Source organism: Polypterus senegalus, chromosome 9 (genome assembly GCF_016835505.1).
Source record: "Polypterus senegalus isolate Bchr_013 chromosome 9, ASM1683550v1, whole genome shotgun sequence".
NCBI classification, from domain to species: domain Eukaryota; kingdom Metazoa; phylum Chordata; class Cladistia; order Polypteriformes; family Polypteridae; genus Polypterus; species Polypterus senegalus.
The window spans coordinates 143281152-143306151 of record NC_053162.1 but is presented as its reverse complement, the minus strand read 5'-3'; the positions used below and the strand labels follow the sequence as shown (position 1 = coordinate 143306151).

Genomic DNA, 25000 nt, shown 5'->3' with positions numbered 1-25000 from the left:
TCGGTGAGAGTATGTGCATTCTCAAGTGCACCATAAAACAGAAGTAGAGAGTTAGATCCTGTTTTATTTAATGCAAATATTTTGTATTCTGCACTTCAGAGAAAATCTTCAAAAGCTTCCTCAATTAGCAGCCATTCACCACAACAATTGTATGTTCATGCTCACAATCTGCTGACTCTTGGACACCAGTTCAAATACCGTCTTCCAAAACCATTGTGTGAAGGAGCAGCTACTTTTGTTGATCTGGTGCCAGGGTTCCGGAGACTTGGTAAGATACTCTGTTTTTTCTTTATCCATCACTCCATTATCCAACTCACTATATCCTGACTACAGGGTCACGGGGGTCTGCTGGAGCCAATCCCAGCCAACACAGGGCGCAAGGCAAGAAACAAACCACGGGCAGGATGCCAGCACACACTAGGGACAATTTAGGATCGCCAATGCACGTAACCTGCATGTCTTTGGACTGTTTTTTGTTATATGTCTGAGTATTCATGAGGTATTTCCAACCTGTCTGCTGTAGTATCAGAGCAAACATTCCTGTTTACATTAGAGTATATAGTACATAGTACTCATTTAATAATATAAGTTTAGCTAAAGAAGTTTATTTAAAATTGGCCGATATAGTTGAACCTTTATTAAAGATTTCTGCACATATAAATTAATAAGTAAAGAATATTTTCTGTTTTCTTTATTTTTATTACATTTGTATATATGTTATATTTAAAAGAAAATGTACAGTACAATAATTGCACCTACAGTACTTTTTGTCATATAATACACTGCTTGCTTCAAAGAACTCACAGCTGGCAGTTATACCATTAGCTAAATTGAGCTCTGCAGGTAGTAATCACCATCATGAAATAGAATAGGAACAATATTGTTTTAAGTACAGAGTTAATATTAAAGTTGAAGTCATAATCCAGGTTATCACACTGCCAGGTGACTTCTGCTGTTTCTGAATCGACCGTTCTGTAAAGAGGGTGTCCTCTGTCTATTATTAAAATCAGCTGTTGGGAGATAATTTTGGATTAATGGATATCCTGATGCTAAGTTTCTGAATTTTTTTGTGCACATGAATGGACTAGAGAAACTAGTTATCTGTCTCTGAAATTGAATCTGGAATGATATAGTAATAGTAATATTGTCACATATGCAGAATACAGTGAAATTCTAGTCAAATGCTACATGTCAACAGTCACTGGCTACATGATAAACAAGAATGTATTTTAATGGATAATTTCATTTGAAGAATTTTGTAATATGTTTTGTTTGTGGTGGTTCAATGATTTGGGTTTAAGTCTGTGCTACATTTTTGTTGAATAAATGCTAGAATTCTAACTGAATTGTGCATTTTACACTTTACTCACTCACACAAATTAGTCCCACTATACTGTAGTGCGCTTTAGGACAAATGTCATTTATCAGCTCTGAAAGAATCTCTTTATATTCTAAAAGCTAAGCATAGCAAATAATCAGTTATACCTACTCCACTTGTTCATTTATAATTAATAAGTTAAAGTTGTGTAAGTTCATAGGCATAGGTGGGAGAGCAGAGGAATATTTTGTATAAATTGGAGCAGAATAGAAATCACTTGACATTATCTGGAATAAAGTGTTTACTTCAGTACTCCTCTGCTTTAATATATCTTGACTAGGTACTGAATGTTTCCTGGCACAGATGCGGGCTCAAAAGGCAGAGCTTCTGGAAAGACTGTCAACAGCAAGGAATTTTTCAAACCTAGATGATGAAGATGCATACTTAGCAGCAAGTAAAGCCGTCAAGCAGGTCAGACATGAATCTAAAAGAATTTGATAATATGATTCTTAATTTACTATTAAAAAATAGAACTACCATTCATCATATCTACATAACAGTAGGCATATCAGCTAATATGCACTGTCTTAAACATTAGCAGAGCTAGAAGGGGAAGTTAACTGGCAATATTCTTTAATACTTCTTACATCAGTTAATATTTATTAAGAGTACAGATGGTATGTGCTGTGATGGTAGGTTCTTTTCTTCCTTATGTTTGAATTTGTTGTCTTTATTTAAACTCCAGCTTTAAAATGGAAAAGCAGTTCCAGGATGTATATATTACAATTATCCAGAATCTATTTTCAGTGGGACCCAGACTGAATTAAAGGGTTTATCATTCATTCCTGTTGTGGATCTTCATATATCATATACATCCTGACTGGATGATTGAAATTCTTTTATTTTTAATTGGATCCATGCTCCTTCTGGGGCCAAAACAACTAATTCCCACAGAGTTTGTACTTTACAGTTACATTCAGTATTTATCAATGTATAAGCCTGGTAAGCCTCAGTTCACAAGACTTAATTTACATTTGCTTAACTTCTTATTCTTGATGGTACAGTAGATTTTAAACTTATTACTTTGTTTATTATTTGATGTGGAGGTGGTAGAATATCACAGTTACTTATAAGGGTATTTATTTTTAAGGGCAGGCTCTTCTTCAGATATTAGTGCAGTACACATTTTGTCACAATTTCCTGATATTTTGTGTTTTCATATCCATGTGCCTCACAATTACCATTTAGTGATGTATTTTTATGCCATCAGTATGTGTGTTCGATTTAAAGTTGAGTAATATTGCTTTACTGAAGGGTTGACACCAAAAACACTAGTGAGGGGTCACTTGGATTTAATGGGGAGTGGGGGATTGGAGCGCAGGCAGTGATTCATGATTATAATACATATAAAATTCTCAGTAATTTGATTTGCAACAGATATGTCCAAGACTGCATAAGCAGACTAGAGCAAAGAGAAATGCATCCTATACAAAGATATACTGAAGGTTAACACTATTGCTCAGTAAGCAGAGATTATATCAATCTAACACTCATATAGCGGCACCTATAAGCGCTTGGATTCACATATACAGAAAACCTACCACACTCCCACTGTATATCATATTGTACAATGGAAATATCTTAAAACTGATTTTAAGTTATGGGATTTATATTTCTTTGCTTTGATGAAATTATTTTTTTCTGTTTTCATTACTATTAATGTGTGTGTGTGTGTTTAATTTTTTCAAGAGCGGGCATTTTAAAATAACATTCCAAGTGTTTTGAAAATATATACTGATGTTTCATTAAGCCCCTATCTTAAATCAATGAAAAGTGTAGATAATAAATATCCGTGTGTGAACAAATGCTTTTAAAATTTCTTTTACTTGTTGATCGTGTAAATGTTTTTGTATACGTTAATATGTGAATTGCAGTTTATTTGATTTCATTGTCTGTAATAGAAATTTCATCATAATTTAAGGCTAGAAACATAGTTATGCAGTGAAGAGGAAGTGTACCTTAAATGTGAAATGATTTTATTTTTGTTTTTGTTGTTTTTCTGGTAGTGTTTCTTTGTAATATATGTACTTTGATGAATAGATCACCATGAATTAACACAAACAGTTTTCAGCACTTCAATAAGCCCTGTACCTCAAAAATTTGAAAGCATTCGATATAACATTTATACATGTATGAAATCATTTAATGTTGTGGTGCCAGCGCCATCTGCATATATAATTTGCTTTGTTACATTTATATAGTTACAGCTCTGCATTACCAAGGCTTTTTTCATGTAGAAGGTGTCACTGAATGGCAAATGAGAAAATTTTTTATAGACATCTTAGAAGAACAAATGAAACAGAGCCCCAATACTGTTGTCAAGGAATAAATTATCTATACATGAAGATAAGTGAAAATAGAAAAAGATGAAATGAGATGCAAGTCTTTTTTCTATTAGTATTCACAGTTATCAATGTGTCATTTTTTTTTAAGTTTTGCTTTTTAATGTTGCAGGTTTTACATCATTTAAAACGCTTGGGAAAAGTATGGCAAGATGTTCTTCCTGTAAAACATATATTGTAAAGCAATGGGTACCTGTTAAACACTGCCCTTCTGAGATTATTCACAAAATAACCACACTAGAGGTACATATTTATAATTTAAATTTCATAACCTGCAGAATTTATGTATCAATTATTAAACTTATTTTTAATTGTATTAATTAATTTGTTCATTTATAGCTGGAACCTATTATATTAATGATGAACTTTATTTATTATGCTCAGTTGTATAAAGATTTTATTTCAGCTGTTCAAAATGAACAATGTATGTAGGCTTTCCTTGAATATGTCATCATGTGAGCCTGTATCGAAAAGTGATTTTGTCTAATATGTTTATTTTTTTTTATGTGTTTTAAATTACTTGGTGATCAGATTTAAGTTTATGAACAAATGATCAACTTTAGCTTTTAAAATTTCATTGACAGTGTACCAGTGTAACATAATATCATAAGTAATGACAGCTGCCATTTCATAAGTCTTTATCATTTTTTTTTCACATATTTCTTTAGATTTTGTTTCTGTGTGAAAATAACCCTGCCTATAACATGTGTTGTTAGGGGTTTTAGAGCATTTTCATTTCCTTTGTTCTAGTTCATTACTGAGTTGATAAATGAAAGTGTAACAAGCATGGTGGATTTTCCCAGGATTCATGACATTGGCCTGTTTTAACCACATTTCAGTATTTGAATTGATGACTTACTTTTAAATTGATGAGCTGTTAACTTTTAATTTATGTTAAGCTGTGTTTTGTAAGATTTTCTTGAAGAAAGCAGTTAATTAATTTAAAGAATAAAATAAAATAAAAACTAAAAATAACACTGAAAAGTTCTGATCTCATTTTTGTCATTCATCTGTCTTTCTGTAGGACATTTCCTCTGAAGATGGGGACATCCTTTATTCCTGTGTAAAACTATTGTTGAAGAAGGTCCACAGGTTTTCACCCCATTGCCAGATAAAAACAAGAAATATCAGGAAGAAGTTCCTGTGTATGTTCAGAAATGGATGGCTTTCAAGGAGCTCATGATTGTCTTACAGGCCAGTCTGCAAGAGATTGTGGACAGGTACTTGAAATATATACTGTAGGTTCTCTTGTCCATTTCCTAAGGTTACCTTTACTTTAAAGCCCATGGACAAACCAAGAAAATGAATGATAACATTTCAAATAACTATATCTTTGTTTATGTGAGCTACATTTGGGTAGATACATAATTTCTTACCTTCACTTTATTAAATCTGATCCAATATAGATTCTGAACATAGCTTTTAACAATAAGAAAAGTAATTTAATATTTAATTTATTTTCCTGATTTTTGTGACAGGTGGGCAGATGGAAAAGGCCCCTTGGCAGCTGAGTTTTCCTCCAGTGAGGTGAAAAGCCTGATCCGAGCATTGTTTCAAAACACAGACAGAAGAGCAGCAGCACTTACAAAATAAAGTAAACTTTTTTACATGACTGTAATATGTGTATATAATAATTTTTCTTTGCAACAAAATAGCATATGTAATATGTCATTGAATTTTATGCTTTCACAATGCATATAAATAAATAACAATCTCAATTTATTCTTCTGAAAATGTTGCGGGCTGTCTTTATTTTTCCAGTCATGAACTATAAATATTACTATAATATTCTTTTTCTGTTTTTCATTTTTTTTTATTCAAGATAACCTTAAAAATCTACTTATTCTTAACATATTTTTAATTTTTCAAGAGATTTTTATTCCTCATACTAATGTTATGCTTAAAAGTATGGAAACAATTACACATATGCAATTGAAAAGGTGAGTGTGTTTTCTTGTGTGATTCTGCAACCAGGTTTGAGTAGAATATTGAGTATTTTTGAATAGTATCATTTATGATGTAATTCATGAAACAGTACCTTTGTACTTTAATCTCCTGAACACTGTGACAGCTCTGCATCTGGCTGTAAAAAGCACCCATATACAGAAGTCAGTCAGTCAGTCATTTTCCAACCAGCTATATCTTAACACAGGGTCACAGGGTCTGCTGGAGCCAATCCCAGCCAGCACAGGGCGCAAGGCAGGAACAAATTCCTGGAAAGGGTGCCAGCCCACCGCAGGGCACACACACACACCAAGCACCTAACCCGCATGTCTTTGGACTGTGGGAGGAAACTGGAACACCCAGAAGAAACCCCAGCAGACACGGGAAGAACATGCAAACTCCATGCAGGGAGCACCTGGGAAGCGAACCCAGGTCTCCTTACAGTGAGGCAGCAGTGCTGCCCCATATACAATAATGTCTTTGTCTATGCAGGCCAAGAATCAACACACTGTGGCTTAACACTAGAATTACCAGAGCCTACGAAAAACTCTCAAATCGTCCCACCTTAAATCGCCTTAAAATCGTTCACAGCTCTCCACTAGCGTCTCTTGTCATCTAAATGTGCTGATAAAATCAGGCTGCAAGCAGACGCTATTCCATCCCCACCGACTTAGACGCATACAAACTTCTCCCAGCTCATGCCTTGATTGATTTTCTGGGAGTGAAGTGGACTTTTAGAGTGGAAATAATAGATTGTTGTTTGGAACACACGCATTTCATGTTTGTTCCATTTGTACAGTAATCTGTGTAAACACATTGTTAAAACAGAAACGTTTTTTATATTCTACTAGTAGATGACAAAATGTAGGCATAAACTATATAATGTATGAAGCCTGAAGTATCCTAGAAATACTTTCACAAAGGTACAAATCTCCAGGATTTGAAAGGATTGAAAATTAGTCCTAAGCTTAACTTGAAACCATCATAAAGATTGAAAAACAAGGGATTGTATGTTCTAATTCTAATCCTTGAAGTATAACTCAGCATTACCTGAATTTAAGCAGTTTTTGAATAACATATCGATGAAGTCAGTTCAACTATAAATGAATGCAGGAGTTACCATCTCTGTATCCTTTACTGTAAGAAAATTTTTTAATTCTCCTTTCTTTTGTTTTTTTCATTTTTGAATGAATAATTCTAGAAGTCTTTCCTAAAAACATGTCAAGATCTGTAATATTCTTACCCAGAAAACAGCATAATTTTTGAAAGAATGAGGAAAACATTGTGGATTGGGCTGAGGTAATTTGATAGTAAAGAGGAACTTTTTCAACAGATTTGCCTCCATTTCAGGTCAGGCTTTCCACTAATGGGGTTAGCTTTTGTGTGCTAGTTGAGGGGCTTGGGGGAGACTTGTGGACATTGTGGGAGGTTAGAGCAGAGCACGCCTACTGCGTGTTTCTTCAACACCTTGCATTTTCCACTCTTAGAATGCTAGTCCTGTGGCCTGCACCTTCATTCTGTTTCCCATTGTGTCTCTGCCAATCCATTGAGATGGGAGCTAAAGACACTCTCCACAGAAAAGTAGCTGAGCCTGATAGCCTTAGTGTAAGAGTGCAGATGGCATATGCCAACTTTACCTCTATTTCTTCATTGTTTTATTTATTTATTTATTTTGTACAGTGAGTAGAGGCTTAAAGTATGTACACAAACCCACAATCTCCAATGCATCAACAGCAAATTGACAAAATATTTACAATGTTCATATATGTAAACATACAAACTACATTAAAAAGAGCATGACAATATAAAGCTTATTATTTGGCCAATTCAGACAATGGGAGAGAATAACAAACTCCAGGCAATAACATTACCAGAAAAGAATAAACCTTTGGGGGTCCTTAGTCTGTTAGTATAAATATTGTCTTAGTTCTAGTGACCTAATTATACTGATCTTGCTCAGCATTGTCAGTTTCATAAGTATATGGCAGATGATGGAAAAGAAATGCTTTCCGTTAATAATCCCATGACTTCTGATATCTCGTACTTCCAATGGGCTGGAGTAGGATTTTGGCAATGTAGCAGTAGCAGCCAGTGACACTGCAGATACTGAGAAGAAAAACAGAATAGTGAAGAATGAATAACTGCCAAGCCTTTACTAATGAGCAAATGATTACCAGAGTTGGAATAATAACAGCTAGTCAGTCGGTCTAATTAGGCTTGGCATGTTAGAAGTGAGTTTTTTGCCCAAATTAAACTGACTGGCATCTCTTTCACAAGCATGCAGGTCATTTCACACCTTGGGGCCCTGAAGCTAAAGGCTTAAGCTTGGTTTCTACTTGGCATGTATGTTGTGGCGTGATAAAAATGACATCAGATGCAGAGACTTGCCTCATTGCCCCGCCTCTGGGGCTTTGGGGGGTTTCACTGTTTTCATGCACTGTAGTTTTTCTGAATATATGTATGCAGTGATATGTACAGTGGGATGAAAAAGTTTGGGAACCTGATAATAGTCATTTATTTACCTGTATAAATCGTTGGTTGTTACGATAAAAATGTCAGTTAAATATATCATATGGGAGACAAAATATGATATTTGAGGGAAAGGGAAAAGAAGTTTATTGATTTACAAAAAATGTGAATAATTGTTCAAACAAAATCAGGCAGGTGCATAAATTTGGGACTTTTCATTTTATTGATTCCAAAACTTTTAGAACTAATTATTGAACTTAAATTGGCTTGGTAAGCCCAGGACCCTGACCACATACACAGGTGAATCCTGTAATGAGAAAGAAAAGTATTTAAAGGGGGCCATTGTAAGTTTCCTCCTCCTTTAATTTTCTCTGAAGAGTAGCAACATGGGGTCACAAAACAGCTTCTCAAATGACCTGAAGACAAAGATTGTTCACCATCATGGTTTAGGGAAGGATACAGAAAGCTGTCCCAGAGATTTAAGCTGTCTGTTTCCACAGTTAGGAACATATTGAGGAAATGGAAGACCACAGGCTCAGTTCAAGTTAAGGCTTCAAGTGGCAGACCAAGAAAGATTTCGGATAGACAGAGAAGCGCAATGGTGAGAACAGTCAGAGTCAACCCGACCAGCACTAAAGACCTACAACATCATCTTGCAGCAGATGGAGTCACTGTGCACGTTAACCATTCGCACACTTTACACAAGGAGATGCTGTATGCGAGGATGATGGAGGAAGCTTTCTCCGCCCACAGCACAAACAGCCGCTTGAGGTATGTTCAAGCACATTTGGACAAGCCAGCTTCATTTTGGAATAAGGTGCTGTGGACTAATGAAACTAAAATTGAGTTATTTGGGCATAACAAGGGGTGTTATGCATGGAGGAAAAAAACATTCAAGAAAAAACACCTGCTACCTACAGTAAAATATGGTGGTGGTTCCATCATGCTGTAGGGGCTGTGTAGCCAGTGCAGGGACTGGGAATCTTGTCAAAGTTGAGGGACGCATGGATTCCACTCCGATATCAGCAGATTCTGGAGACCAATGTCCAGGAATCAGTGACAAAGCTGAAGCTGGCCTGGGCTGAAACTTTCAACAAGACAACGACAAACACTGCTCAAAATCCACTAAGGCATTCATGCAGAGGAACAAGTACAGCGTTCTGGAATGGCCATCTCAGTCCCCAGACCTGAATATAATTGAAAATCTGTGGTGTGAGTTAAAGAGAGCTGTCCATGCTCGGAAGCCATCAAACCTGAATGAACTAGAGATGTTTTGTAAAGAGGAATGGTCCAAAATACCTTCAACCACAATCCAGACTCTCATTGGAACCTACAGGAAGTGTTTAGAGGCTGTAATTTCTGCAAAAGGCGGATCTACTAAATATTGATTTCATTTCTTTTTTGTGGTGCCCAAATTTATGCACCTGCCTGATTTTGTTTGAACAATTATTGCACACTTTCTGTAAATCCAATAAACTTCATTTCACTTCTCAAATATCACTGTGTGTGTCTCTATATGATATATTTAACTGACATTTTTATCGTAACAACCAACGATTTATACAGGAAAAATGACTATTAACAAGGTTGCCCAAACTTTTGCATCCCACTGTATCAAAATGTCAATATTCAAGGAGAGGCTGGTGACAGGCGATGGGGCAATATAGGCACCTGTATGACTGCCTCCTCCAAGTCCACAAACTTGCTCAAATGTTGACAAATTCATGGAAAGAAATTACAAAGACATTGGACAAAAAAAAGGGTAGGAAAGAAAACATGGACACTCCACCTTTTTTTTTTTTTAAGTCAGTAATAGAAAACTGTTTTTCCCCCGGTGTAAACATTTTTCATTAACAAATAACAGTACTAGTTTTGGGTGTGCTGTAAAAGCCTGGTTGGTCTCCTTGAAACTTTGAAACGCCAAAAAAAAACTGAAATCGAGTCGGGGGTTTCTTTTTGGGGATGTCCCCCCCCTTGTCTGTCAGCCCCAAAAGTTTCTCTCTGTTTCTTTCCTCAGTGGTTTCACTTTCCCCGGGGAGTCCGCTTTTTTTTCAGTTTAATTCTGGCCTTGTATTTTTTTCTTCTTCCACTATTAACTTTTTGCCTTGCTCTTTTGAGTTTCAGGCTGTAGCCTTGCACTGGGCCGGACAAACAGACACACACAGTTCTACAGTATGCTGAGCTTTATAAAAAGGGGAAAAAGTTCAAACCTATGCGTGAAACTGTTAGGTATCGACATTACAAACACTGATGTCCCAACAAATAGGCTCCCACAAATAATGCTTTTTTGCTTGCTGAAAACCACATGCTTTGAATTAAAATGTAGAATATGGTTCACCCAAAATATTTTTCTCCACCTCGAGACCCCGCTTTTTGGGGGGATCCCTTTACACCTGCCCTCCATCTTAATGCACCTCTTCCCCCACTCTAGGGACCTTCGTCAGCATACAGGACTATGTTAAACGGACGGGGCAAAAACCCGTATTGAAACACCCCCAAAATACTAGCGGTTTTAACCGAAGCCCTGGATAAACATCCGTCCTACATGCTGTGTCCCGCTTCTTGTTTTAGATCAGACACTGAGACAGAGTAAAAACCAAGTATGGTTTAAAGAAAAGCCATCACAGCAGCGAAGGGCAGCACAAAACAAGCTGGGGGGGCTTCTTTCTACTGCTGACTTGGACATGTGGGGGCCTAGGACCACCACCAGCACAATCAGCTCCACAGACAGTCTGCTAGATGATCTAAAATTTTTTCCACCACTTGAGACATCCGCAACAAAAAGGAGGACACACACCGGGACCACACCCCCCAACCCTCCCCCTCTCTTCAGGTCATAAAAAGCTCTAAGGAAGATCAACCCCGAGGCAGCGGGCCCAGAAAAATTCCGGGGAAGCTCAAGCATGAACAGCTGGCTGATGTTCTCTGCTCCATTTTCCCTTTTCCCTGCTGCATTTTTCCCGGGCCTGCTTTAAGACTACAATCATCGCCCCCTTAAAAAAAAGCCCACCCACCTGCCTGAATGATTACGGGCCCGTAGCACTCCCAATCATCATGAAGGTTTTGGAGAGGGGGTGCTCCCAATTCAGAAACAATCGGACATTTGGGCCCCCGGGCTTTCCCTACCCAACAGGCCCCCAACCAGATGCCATTGGGCTACGGGCCCGGTGTACCGGGCAAGGGGGGGCAATCCCCCTTAAATCAAATTTTTAAAGTTAGAAAAAAAATAGATTGCCCACAAACTGAATATGGACGATTTATCAGTAGTGAAAACCCGGGAAACGGGAAAAATAGATGATAGGTTTCACCTTTTGTTTCTCTTCTCCGTGCTTTGTTTGCCCCAGCTCACACCCTTTCGGCAGAACCCCACTACCCCCAGCAAACACCCAATCACTGTTGTATCAAAAACCCGGTCAGGTTTCAGTAGGGGGGCGCGAAACGGCAGGTTTTTGGGGAAAGAAATCTCTGTCACAAAATCACAGCGATGTGATATAATTAACAAAAACCCAAAAATACATCTATATTTGTACAGTAAAGGGGGGATTGCCCATTTTCTTCTCAGCCCCGTCTGGTAGAAAGTGTTTTTTTCTTTTTGTGTGGGGCCTTCTGCAAGGGAGGCGGGAGGACCTTTTTGTCTGTCTTTAAACCCTGACACAAAGCCCCCCCACTTTAACTCGCACTCAATTTTTTCCTCTTTACTGATGTAACCCCACGATTTTAGTGGGTTATTCATTTTCCACCCAGTTTGCAGCTCCAAAGGGGGAAAGAAGCTGTGGATGATCCCCCAAGTTTTAAAAAAGTGGGCGTTTTGGCCGTCCAAAAAGGCAATGATGCCGGTCATCAGGAATCACGGCTCTCCCTGTCCAAAGGAGGGTTCTTTTGTACCTCCCAACAATTGCTGCCCAAAGAAACCCCCTAGCTACCCAGTGATTTAAAACGGCAACGCCATCCCAGCCTTGGGTGTTCCCAAAAACGGTTTTTGGGTGGTAACTTTAAGTCTTAATCCTGCTTGGTACCAACCGCCCATGGCGGGAGTTTTTTGGGACGAGCCTTTTTCTCGAAAATGGCAGAAAGAAATGAGGGGGATGTGTTTTACTTTAACTGGTTTTAGAACGGGAAAGCAGCATTTGATTGAGACAAAGGTGGGGCGGGCCACCCCAAAACAGCATGCCAAAACTATCTTGACTGAGGGACGGGGGATTGGCGTTGGTTGGTAAAACAAACTTGGGAAAAAAAACATTATTATGTAAAGAGATTGGGGGGAAAGGGGTTTTTGTGTAAATGATTTGGGGCCCGGGGGACGCAGAAACCGAGAAGATGCAGGGGGTAATAAATGATACTTCTCGGGGTTTTTTTCAAAACGATGAAAATACCTTGAAGGATGAGAATTAGCAAGCATTGCAAAGGGTGCCCCCAAAAATGCAAAATAAAATTTAAGGATATCCAAAATGAAATTATCTAAACACTGGCTGACATGGTGCTTGGGAAGTCAGGAAAATATGAAAGTGCTGATTCTTAGGGGTTTTTCCTCAAAAGGGTGGGAAGGGGGAGGGGAATGTAAAAGGGCGTGTTAAAAGGGTTTTTCAAAATTCCATGCCAGAGGAGCATCATTGGGGTTTCGACTTGCAACAACTTGATGGGAAATAAACACCTCTGAGATCCGTACCTTTTTGATCCTGGCTACAGTGCTGACGTATACTTGCCAGTGTTATGATGGGGTTAGAGGGGGCAAGCTCTACTCCAAAAAGGGTTGACAGATATTTTCCCCTACATCCACCCACAACCACCAACTGCACTTAGTGGTTGTGCATGCCACAGAGGGCCGTGTAAAGATTTTGTGCCATTAGTTACCACAACTTTTTTTACCACCCATGTGCTCAAAAAATATGCCCCTTTTCAAAAAAAGGTGCTTGAGGTCAGATGGACAAGCCACAGAGGTGACAAGGTGCACGACAACAAGAACAAATCCTTAGTTTTTCTGAGATGACTGAGGATGATGATGCTCAGTTCCCGTGACCCAAAGGGATGACCTGCTAGCCCAAAATTAAGAGGGATCACTTTTTGAGATTAAAATTCCTAGGGTCGGGGGCTGGAAACCAGCAAAAACTATTCTACAGTCCGTCAGCTGACGTGCAGTGCTTTGAGGTTGTTGGCAGCACTGGGCTCCTTAAAAAAAATCCTGAGGAAGACTGTTGGGGATACCCCGTGGGGTGAGTCCCTCCCAAAAAACAGAAGGAGAACAATGAGGAAAAACCCGGTTCAAAGTGTTTGCTCTAACCTTCCATAAAACTCTGGGACCCTACCATTTTCCCCCCATCCTCCCCGAAAAAATCCTTCTCAAAATCCTTGACAGGGCCATTTTGAAAAGGAAACTGATTTTCACACAAAAATAACCTGATAGGATATCTAGTCTTAAACCCCAAAACTAGTTTTCTAGATCCCACCCGTTGCACCCTCTGGCTGTGATGGCTGGCCTGTAGCAGATGTTTGGGCTGAAAATGAATTCGGGAAACAGATGCTGCTCAAAAAGTTCAAAAAAAGACCCCCACTGTGGGGAAAATCCCAGGAGTACAAAGGGAAATTTTATTGATAAATTGATTAAAAGCCTTGGAATTGGTGTGTCTTAAAACTTAAATTTTTTCTCCACTTTGTCACGGGGCCTAACCCCTATCTCGCACTGTTACTAAAAGAAAGAGGGAATTTGGTCCTAAAGGGAAATCCATAAAAAATAACTTGAATATGGGTGAGTTTGTAAGAGTTTTTGCAAAGGAAACAGAGGACTTTGGAAAATGGATTGAGGAAAAGGGGGTGGGACTTTCACAAACGGGGAGTTCGTTGTTAAAAAAAAAACAAGCTTAAAACAAGACAAAAAGAAAAAGAAGAAAAAGTTAAATGTTCTGTTCTAAATTTTGTGTTCTAACATTAGTTTGAGAAAGGAAAAAACAGGGGAACTTTTTTTTTTAATTTCTATGAACCCTTTTTTTGTTTTTTAAATATTGGTTTTATTTGGGGTCTAATTTTTCTTTACTTTTTTTTGCAAATTTTTTGAGAATTAATCCCAAATTTAAAATAAAAATTTGTTGGTTGAAAGATCTGGGTGGATATTTTTTTTTATTATTATTTATTTATTTTTTTTTTCTATTTTTTAAGACTTTGGGGAAATTTATTTTTTTTTTATAACTTTGCCTACCCTTTTTATTTTGTTAATTTTGGGGGAATTTATTGTTGGGTTCAATATATTTGATAAGGGGCCCTCCCAAATTAATAAAAGTCATGTTTTTAGTTATAATCGAGAGGAATATTTTTTTTTATTTTTTTTTGTTTTATTTTCAGTTTTCCTGTGTTGGGTTGCCAATTATCGTGGTCAGGAGGTTTGGGCCCTTTGTGACCCCAAGCCACCACAGAAGCTTTGCCTTTTGGGGGGGACCCGTTGGGCAGGTCTTTGGGGGGAGGCCCGACAAATTGAATCCAAACATGACAAAAGGGGAAAAAGAGCACCCCCACCACCACCCCACCCCTTTCCCACCTCCGCGCCACCATGTGCCCCTTCACATTTCGTCTGCCCCCAAATATGCCTTCTAGAACCCCCCGGCGGCTACACACATTAGTCCCCTCCCCTCTGGAGAACAAAGACCCCACATCAGGATGCTCTTTGTTGACTACAGCCCCTTTCCGGTTATCCCCCCTAAACTGTCTGCACTTGGCCCACCCCCCCCTCTGTGACTGGCCCTAGATTTCTAACTGCCGGCCCAGTCTGTCAGGGAAAGGTAAGATTTTAGCCACCCATTATCACAAACCGGCATCCCACAGAGATCCCCTCAGCCCCCTCCTCACACCCCGTTCACCCCCGACTGTTTCGCCTCCCACAAAGATAACATCATCCTGAAGTTGGCAGATGACACCACACTGATAGGACGCATCACTGGTGGAATGAGGCAGCCACAGGAGGGAGGTGGATAGTCTGGCGTCTGGTGTGAGGACAACAAGCGAAACCTCAACACAGACAAGACGAAGAAGATGATAGTGGACATGAGGAAGGAGAGGAGACCTCACTGGGCACTGTTCATCTGAGGGCTTGAATTGGGGTGAGCAATTTAAATACCCATGCTACAGTGAGGACCTCCTTGGACTCTTAACATTACACAATTGATCAAGATCAGCGGCTGTACTTTCGGGAGGAGGCTGAGGAAGTTTGGTATGTCGACTAAGATCCGGCAGCTTTTACAGCTGCATTGTTGAGAGCATCCTGACCAGCTGCATCACCGTGTGGTGCAACACTACTGCTATGGACCCAAAGCCTGCAGAAAGTGGTAAAGACTGCGGGAGAAGATCATAAGACCCACGCCCTCTGCAGAGTCCACAGGAGAACGCCTCGATCATGAACTGTTCACACTTCTACCCTCAGGCAGGAGGTAAGAAGTATGAATGCAGGACTCCAGGTAAAGAATTCTTTCTTTCCCAAGGCCATTAGACTCCTGAATAACTGACTGGAGTTTATAACCATGGTTCACCTCATTCTGTCTACTTCACACAACTGTATTTGACTTGTCCATCACACACCTACCTGCACATTACACTTTATACTTCTATTCTGTTTTTATACTTTATGCTGCCTCTGTTAGTTATTATCTATCTGCTACTTATTATTTATGTTTATCTTTATACGTTGGTTTTGTCATTTGGTGTGGACAGCAAAGAAAGAATTTCATTGTACAAGGAAACATGTTTCTTACAGTGTACACAAATAAACTTAAACTTGAATCATTCTCTGCCCTTTTCCCCACATGCTAAAACGAGCTTAGTCTGTTTCTCCTCCGTACAACTACTGCCTCCACTCCAAGTCTTTCTCATAACTTTGTGTTCGTCTTTTCCATTCACTTCATGACACTTCACATTTCCACCTGATCATTCTCATGTCGGTTCTTTGCAGCCTCTGCTTCATGTTCTGCCTTCATCAAGAGCATAGAAGACTAAGCAGTCGTTTTACAAAAATGTCTTAAGACTTCAACAGTCCTGGATCTTGTGCTTTTGTGTTGTCTTTACTGTTCTGCTTTAAGATTTTCTGTGTTGCTGTTGGAGCAAGTAAATTTCCTGTGAGAATGAATAAATGTCCTTTTGGTAATTTGACTACTGCATGCAGCTTAATTATTATATTGAAAAATTAAAAATACTGAAACATTGCAAAGAAATGTAATGCTAAGCTCAAAACTCTTAATATTCTGTTTTTATCCTGTTCATTATACCAAAGTGAGTTTTATTAAAAGGATCAGAAAAGTCACAATATTATTCTTACCCTGCTGTTTTAAAAGAAGTCATTTGGACATGCAGCTCACCCTTTTCTCCACAGGGTGGGATGTTCCTTGCTTTCAGAGCTTAGCTTAACAGACCTGCCATAACAGGATCCTCACACAGTTCCTCGCTTTTATTTGCTGTCCTTGGTGCTGTTTCAGGATACTTGTTTAAAGGTATTATCACTCCTATATCTTTATTTTCATCTCATGATTTTTTTTCCTTCTATTTGCTGTTGATAACAACAGACAAGCCACCGCTATTATAATCATTTGTATTCACTTTGATGCATTCTCTATATACTTCTTCAAAAATACCTCTGGGCATATCTGCAGGAGGTGCAAAAAGGTTTTAGCAATCTCTAACATTGCCCTTTTGCATTTAAGGTTCATACTAGTAATGCATGGAAAGATGCCCATAATAAGGGGGAAATGCAAAATACTTTCAACTTTTATTATTAAGAACATTTAAAATGAAAATTTTCCACAGGATCTCCTCGCTTGCTTAGAGTCAAATTATATTTATATAAAGTATCATTAGAACTCAATGTCATTTAAATGGTTGGACATGTTTAAATGTAAAGCCAATTAAAGCTGCTAATAATAATAAAAAATCCACATACAGTATACCTCTGCAATTTTTCCAAACACTCAGTTTTTCACACATGTCCTCTATCAAAAGAAAACCTGTTATTCCAAAAAATTTTTAAAAAGCAGTTAAAATAATGCATAGCACATCCACTTATGGTCTTGATCTCTGCAGCATCAGGTGCAAGGTGGGAACCAGCCATGAAGAGGATGGCCTCACTTATACACCCAAACGTTTTTCACACATGGCCAGTTTGGATTCGCAAATCACCTAACAGATGTGTCTTTGGGGTGAGTGTGAAAATTCAACACAAGCATGGAGGGAACGCAAACTCCACACAAAGGAACAAATAGGGAGTAAATTCCGGGATCTGTGAGGCAGTAGCACTACAGCTATAGTGCAGAGCTAACAAACTCCATCCATCCATCCATTGTCCACCTGCTATATCCCAACACAGGGTCACGGGGGTCATGAGCCAATCCCAGCACGAAGGGCACAAGGCGGGAAAAGGGAAAACCCCAGTCAGGGCACCAGCCAACAATAATTTCTCCATAAATTTAATTTTAGATCATAGTAACCCAACAACTCTCTATGGGCAAAAGGGTCACACAATGACATTTTATTGAGTCTGTTGTAATAGAGATAACGTTCTGTGGTCACAAACAGAACACAAGAAGGCATTTTTATTAATGATTTACAATATTCAAGCAAATAAAAAGAGTACATATCAGCAAAGTAAATCATTCTACACAAATATCTGAGTTACGCATCTTAGAGTTAATTTCAACCACTTATACACAGGTGTTCCCGTAAGAACCCCGCCATATTTCATAGTTGTTTGAATGTTGCAAACACCACCGACTCAATTAAAGATTAATAGTATTTTTATTTAAACTAAATGTGTCTTTAAATGAATAAAGGTTTCCATGTTGTCTGCTCTCTTTTCATTAGTAAAATGAATCTGCATATAACAGTATAGTGCCAAAGCGAGTTAGGCTCAACTGAGTGAATCAGTTTTTTATCAAAGATCTCACCTACATCCAGCCACATACACTGAAAGGTTTATCAAATTAGAGCTGAGTTTCAGACCTTTACAATGGTTTATTTTTTCGGATTGGTCACAGAGACTGGAAATATATTGCTTTTCTCAAAAGGGAAATGAAACATATCTTAAAACATTTTAGGTGTGCTTGAGGATTAAAATTCAACTCCCAGCAGTCCCTTCAGTGGCCCTGATTGGTCTCAGTGAGGATGCAGGGTCTGCTGGGCGGAGGGCGGGACAACATTAAAAGGGGCCAGTGATTCCCAAAAGATTAAGTCTTTTGTGTTTTGTGTCTGGAGTTGCCTGTCTATTTACCTTCCTGATTAATACTTGTGATTCTTGTTTTGTCCTGGATCATCTCCTGTTTTGGGTGTATGGACTGTCTAGCCTTCCTGCTGCATGAGGACTTTGAGGATTTGTTGTCGCTTGCAAAGAAAGGAGACCCTGATCCCATTCATACGCCATCATCTCATCAGGGAATACCGGTAGGACAATTTATATTATATACAGATGCAGATCTCGGGACTATCTACCATCTTTTTATTTCATCAGTTGCCATTTCATGAACTAAAGTGTGTGGTTTTTGTTGGGGTTTTGTTATCGCCGTAAGGAACTGGGTGGGATTGTTGTTTCATTTATTATTGTTCAATACATTTATTAATTGCTTTTTTTTTGTCTCTGTAAGGAGTGTATGCAGGTCAGGCCAAGGCGGGTTTTTGTCACTAAATTTCCAATAAAAATAAATAAATCACTGTATCAACAGTGTGAATCTAGGGGCACTGGACTGCTACAATCAGTTTTTTATCAAAGATCTCACCACATGACCACATCAGCGAAGGCTCATCACCATTGCATAGCTGAGTTTCAGACGTTACAATGATGTATTGTTGTCGGGATTGGTCATTTGTACTCATGTCACAGCATAAAAGACTGGAAAATAGTACTGAAGGGGGAAAATGAATCACATATCTAAAAAAGTTTTTATTCCAAACTTTGATTCCACCTTTTTTACAAAATACCACCCAAATTCATGTCCGGTATATGGGATTGTGGATTTCTTTTTTTTAATTTTTTTTTTATTAATTTTATTGCAATCCATACAAAGCAATCGAGTTTTACAAAAGAAATTGAGTTAAGAACAGATTATCCCATGCCTAGAGGGCAGCAAGCAAACGACAAAATTTAAGGGTAAACAACCTAAATTAATAAATTTCTGTGCTTTATGAACTTATTTTTAAAATATTACTGATTAGATCCCCGCCATGTTTTGAAAAAAAGTCTGACGGATCCTCTAACTGAGTATTTGATTTTTTTCAATTTCAAAATAATATAAATCATCTCACTGACTTGGAAAAGGGGAGTTTGGGTTCTTCCAGTTATCAGAATGAGTCTGTGTGCCAAGAGTGTAGTGAATGCCATCACAATTTGTTTGTCCTTCTCCGCTTTAAGCCCTCTGAAGAACCCCAAACACAGCTGTTAATGGGTTAGAGGGATTGTGAGTCCAAGGCTGTCTGAGAGGTAATTTAAAAAATTTTTGTCCAGAATAATGTTAATTTGGTGCAGGCCCAGAACACGGGGACCCAGTGAGGCTGGAACTTGGCTGAATGTTCCAGGTTGGATCATGGCCCGGGAACATTTTGAGTGTTTTAGTATACAGATGTGCTCGAGATATAATTTGAGTTGTATAATTGTATTCTTTACATATGGAGCTCGAGTGAATTCTCTGCATTGCTACTTTCCATCCTTTCTGATATATTAATTGAGAATTTTTTTCCCAGTGTCCTCTTGGATCTTTGAAAGGGAGGGATGATAAAATGATTTTATATATTGTAGAGATGGAGTCTAAGTCCTTGAGATTGAGCAATATTTTTCCAGCATGGATGAGGGTGCAAGATGAGGAAAATCTGGAAGGTTCTGTTTAACAAAGTTCCTAATTTGAAGATTTGAAGAAATGTGTATCTGGAATGTTAAATTTGGAATGTAATTGTTCATAGGATGCAAAGACGTTGCCTTATATAAAGATCTCTAAGCAAGTTAATTCCAAATTTTTCCAGATATTAAATACTGCATATGTTTGTGAAGGTTGAAAGAGGTGGTTCTCTTGCAGAGGTGCACAAATAGAAGCTTCTCCTTCTAAAATGCTTTCACTTTGGTTCCAGATTCTAAGTGAGTGGAGCCGAATTGGGTTATTAGTATATTGCGATAACGGTGTTTGTTGGAGCAAAGAGCAAGGAATACAAAGAAGTACTGCAAGATTTTACTTCTATTGGTAAAAGCCTGTGTATGTTCTTCTATTTGTGTCCAGGTTCTTATCGCCTGTATATTTGCTGCCCATAATAAAACTGGAAGTTAGGTAACATCCGCTTCTGCCTTTTGTCTTTTTAGGTCGCTCTTTGATGCGTGATGTTTTGAATTCCAAATAAATTAGGTTATTGTTGAATCTAATTGCCTCAAAGAATGATTTATTTAATGTATATTGGAATGTTTTGAAAAAAAAAGGAGCTTAGGAAGAATATTCATCTTAACAGTGTTAATTCTTCCAGCTAGTGTGAGATGAAGGGTTGACCATCTATGCAAGTCTTGTTTAATTTTTCCATGCAGACGCGAAATTTTGTTGATAAAGAGCTTTATGTTTACTTGTGATGTTTACCACTGTATTTAAACTGTTCTGCAATGATAAAAGGTAGAGTATCTAATCTAATATTATATGCTTGAGAATTCACTGGAAAGAGTACACTTTTTTTCAGATTAATTCTGAGACCAGAGATCTTTGAAATTCTGTGAGTGCTGCTAAGACTGCAGGCACAGAATTTTCTGGGTCCGAAATATACAGGAGATTTGTGGATTTCTATCTCCAAATGTATATTTATATGTATAAACTATAACTGCTACTGCAATAGTTATTTGGAGATTGTTTAGGTGCAAGAGACTCAATGTTTCCAATGAGAGACATTAGGTTTCTAAACATGGGGACAACTTGTGAAAAAACAGTATAACTGTACAATGCAATGGGATATGTCATCTAAACTTGGTGCAAAGATTGGGACAACGAAAATTAATTCTAGTGATGTGCCATAAATGTCTTGTTATGTACTGTAAAATGCAGTGTTTTAGAGAGACATTTTTTGTGTTTTATTTAGTTTGATATTGGTGTAAACTTGTAACGGTTTTTAATCATATAAATACTTTATTTTTAAAATTTGGAATGTTGTACTCACTGCTAATCACCCATTTGCAGCTCCTTTATTACATAAGCAGAATAATAGCCGTTTAATTTTAAGTATGCAATATAGGTGCAAAATGTCAAAAACTCCTTAGTGCATAAAGGGTTAATTCAGTTCACTCAAATAATTCCCACAAGTCAGTTTGGACAAAATATGCGCTCAATATTTTACACTAAAGATGGATTATTATTCATATAAAAACATGACATAGACATTAACATCAATAGGTAACAATGTATTAGTACTAGCTGTGTAAGCGTGCTGTAAAAGCCCGGGTCCCAGAAACTATTGAAATCGCAGAAAAAACTGAAATGTAGAGATGTCAGGTAATTGAAAAGAAGTACTCTGGGCTCTCTCCTAGAGGATTCCTCTGCCAACGTGCTCACCTCGCTTGTGTATTAGTGGCGGGAGGAAAAAAAGTAAAAGGGATAGAGTTTTGCTGATGTTAGTAGTTAAGCGGGTCCTTTCATCGGATTAGCGCTATTTCAGCTGTGGAATGCCAAAATGGGGAGGCAGCTGATGGATGAGGTTTCTAGGACTCTAAACAAATCCAATCATATGTGATATCATCTACTTTTAAAATTTCTCTCCATACTTCAAAAATTTATATTTTATGCTGTATTGAGGATTTGTTCTGTTCTGTTCTGTGTATTGTATTGTATTGTATTGACCCCCTTCTCTTTGACACCCACTGTACGCCCAATCTACCTGGAAAGGGGCCCTCTTGAACTGCCTTTCCCAAGGTTTCTTCCATTTTTTCCTACAAGGTTTTTTCCCTTTGTCTTCTTAGAGTGTCAAGGCTGGGGCTATCAAGAGGCAGGGCCTTTAAAGCCTATTGCTGCATCTTGTTTGATTTTGGGCTATACAAAAATAAATTGTATTGTCTTGTATTGTATTGTAGGACTTTGTCCTTCTTCTAAGGTTTTGTTTTGCTGACGTGCTGGCCACATTTGTGTTATTAGCAGCTACATTTTTTTTGTTTCCTTGGAGGTGAGTCCTCACCCAACTCCACTTCTCACTTCCAGGCCAGACAGATAGGCACACATTTCCCCGCATAAACATTTATATATAAGATAATAATAATACTTAGAAAGAATCATTTCTAGTTTCATTTCATAAAAAATATCACTGGAAAATAAAATAAAAACAAGTGAAACAAAATAATTAACAATTAAAAATGTGGTTGCTGTAGAGGGAGTCAGGGAATAGTGTAAGAGCACAACAATGGACGATTTTAAATGGCAGAATCTCACAAAGATACACTTTATCCTCCCAAAAACAATATGAATACTCTGTTTTACAAATAAAGATCAATATTTGAGAACATTCTTGGCTATAAAAATGGATGTATTTAGAAATTGTTAACCCATTATTCATTTGTTGCTGTGCTCGTTTCTTCTGTGCATATTTGTCACTGCTCTTTGTTGGCCGCTCATTTTGGTGAAGTTGTTGAAAATACACAGTACTGACAAAGTTGGGTTTGTGTCCAGGAACACCAGAATGCTTTAGCAGTGCCTGTCCTGTTCAACTAAGTGATTCTGCACCATTTGTACCCAGTACATTACCATGAGAATGATCGAATAGCAAATAGTACTTTTGTTTTTATTCTTAGTAACAATTTGCATGTAAGAAAGATATAGATGTGAGTCAAAGACTTTAAATGTGTTTAACTATTTTGGAACCTTATGAGAATATTGACATACCAGTAACGGCACACTGCACGATAGCATGCAATGAATCGCTGATTTGAGCATTCATTTTTCATTTTTTTCTTATGTTTAGCATTCGTTCTAGAGGTTGATGGTTTGTGTTTCCCCGAGGGCTCTTCATTTTCCCCCCCTGCAGCCTGCTTTTTCCCCCATGGCATTTTTTTGCTTAAAACCGATTGTCAGTGTTTCTTTTAATTTTAGTATGTTTCCTTGTTTTCATTTAAACCGCCCTTTAATCTTCAATCCCTCAAGAATAATTTAAGATAGAAAAATGGGGAAGGATGGCGAAGGTGGTAGGGATGAGAACGCGCCTAGCATGTGCCACACAGCTGCCCGCGTGCCGCCCGGGATTCTAAAAAAAAAAAACCAAAAAAAAAAGGAGGGGGGCCGGTGGGGTAGCGTTTCTCCGGTTAGGAGACCCGGTTCATTTTCCCCCCCTCCTCCCCCGTGGGTTTTATTTCTCCCCGGGGCGGTGGGTTTCTGGCCCCAGTTTTTCCCACCCCAAAGACAGCAGGTTAGGTGGATTCGACCCTTTTGGGCCCTTGGGGTTTTGTGTGTCCTGCAGTGGGTTGGCACCCTGCCCCGGGTTGGTTCCTGCCCCGGCCCGTGTTGGCTGGGATTGGCTCCCGCAGACCCCGTGACCCTGTATTCGGATTCAGCGGTTGAAATGGGTGGATGGATAACCTTGGGGGTCAAATCACCGTATGGATCAGACATCCATAGTTTTTGCCCCAAAAGTCAGGTCAATAGGTCAAACGGTTTTGAGCTACAGGGTTTAAAACCTGGAAGAAAAGGAGAGCCACAGTAGTGTAATATAAAATATGGGAGTGTTTGAAGATTTCTGTGTGATTGGTTAAAAAGAGGCTCTTGACTTTATGTGAGCCTGGTTTTTTAAGATCCTTTGCAAATTTCTAGTCTTTTAAGAGAAGGGGGGTGCTCAAGGATTCTTCAGGCTTGTTGTAATAAAGGACATCCAGGGGGTGGAGCTGTTTGAAAGGTGATCTCAATATTCCTTTTCTTAAAGACCCATACTTTTGACCATTTATGAAGTCTGATATTTATGTAAATATTCTTAACCACAACAGAAGGGAAAACACGCCACATGACGCCCACATTAAAAAACTCAAAGATCCCATCTTGAAGCAGAGGGCAAGAAAATACAAAAAATAGTCCCGGCGCTTAATTTAAATAGGAGGATAAAGGTGGTGCCTGAGTTTGGACAGATGAAGAAGTGGAGAAGGTGTAAGGGAAAGTTGTTAAAAATTTCGGAAAAATTTAAGAAGCTTTAAATATCCATTAGCAGGAGACTGAAGATAGATGGAGTTTCCCAAAATTTTTGCATTAATTCCACCAGTTCATCCATTACTCAAAAAAAGTTGAAAAAATGAAAGTTGCTTTTTTTTCCCACCATTTTTTTTTTCAAGTCACAATCCATAATATCATGTCTACACTAATGTAAAAATGACCGAGTTTAGTAAATGTGTACCCTTTTTAATTTTTTTTGGAAAAACATTTTGGAAAAGAAACTTTTTTTTTGTTTCTTTTTTTAAATTTAGGGTTTAATATAGGGATACATTGCAGATCAAAAACTGGGGACTTTTTTAAAAAACTTTTTTTGAAACGTTTTTTTTTAAAACTTTCATTTCCAATAAATAATAACTACTGTGGTTTACAAAGCAGAAATTGCAGAAGTATTTTTTCAAATCACTAAGCTCTGTTTTCTGAGCAGTGACAAATTTAGCTGTAATTGCTTGAGCTGGCCCCGTGCCCCTTACCGCACATTTCATCAGAAGTGAATCTTTAAAGCTTGAAGTCACAATTTTAAATATAAAAATTGTTCCATGTGTGGGAAAAAAAAGACAAATTATGGACCTGGGTTGCTTATAAAGAAAAAACCCCAGAAAAAAAAGGTAGATACACAGTGGAAGAATTGGCCTCTCAGTTAGGAGACCCTTTTTTAAATTTATTAAAAAATATTTATTCAAAAAAGACAACAGTTGCAAAGGAATGACCAA

The 25000-nt window shown here is 38.1% G+C and overlaps 1 protein-coding gene and 1 long non-coding RNA gene across 2 annotated transcripts in view; both read left to right on the top strand.

Annotated features, from left to right (window-relative positions):
- The window catches only part of zw10 (zw10 kinetochore protein), a 62092-nt gene that overhangs the window by 24275 nt on the left and 12817 nt on the right, over positions 1 to 25000 (top strand). The gene's annotated exons all lie outside the window — the stretch shown is intronic.
- On the top strand, positions 166 to 3888 carry LOC120535875. Its single transcript, XR_005634982.1, has 3 exons — positions 166 to 268; positions 1659 to 1789; positions 3833 to 3888. It is a non-coding gene; the product is annotated as an uncharacterized LOC120535875 (long non-coding RNA).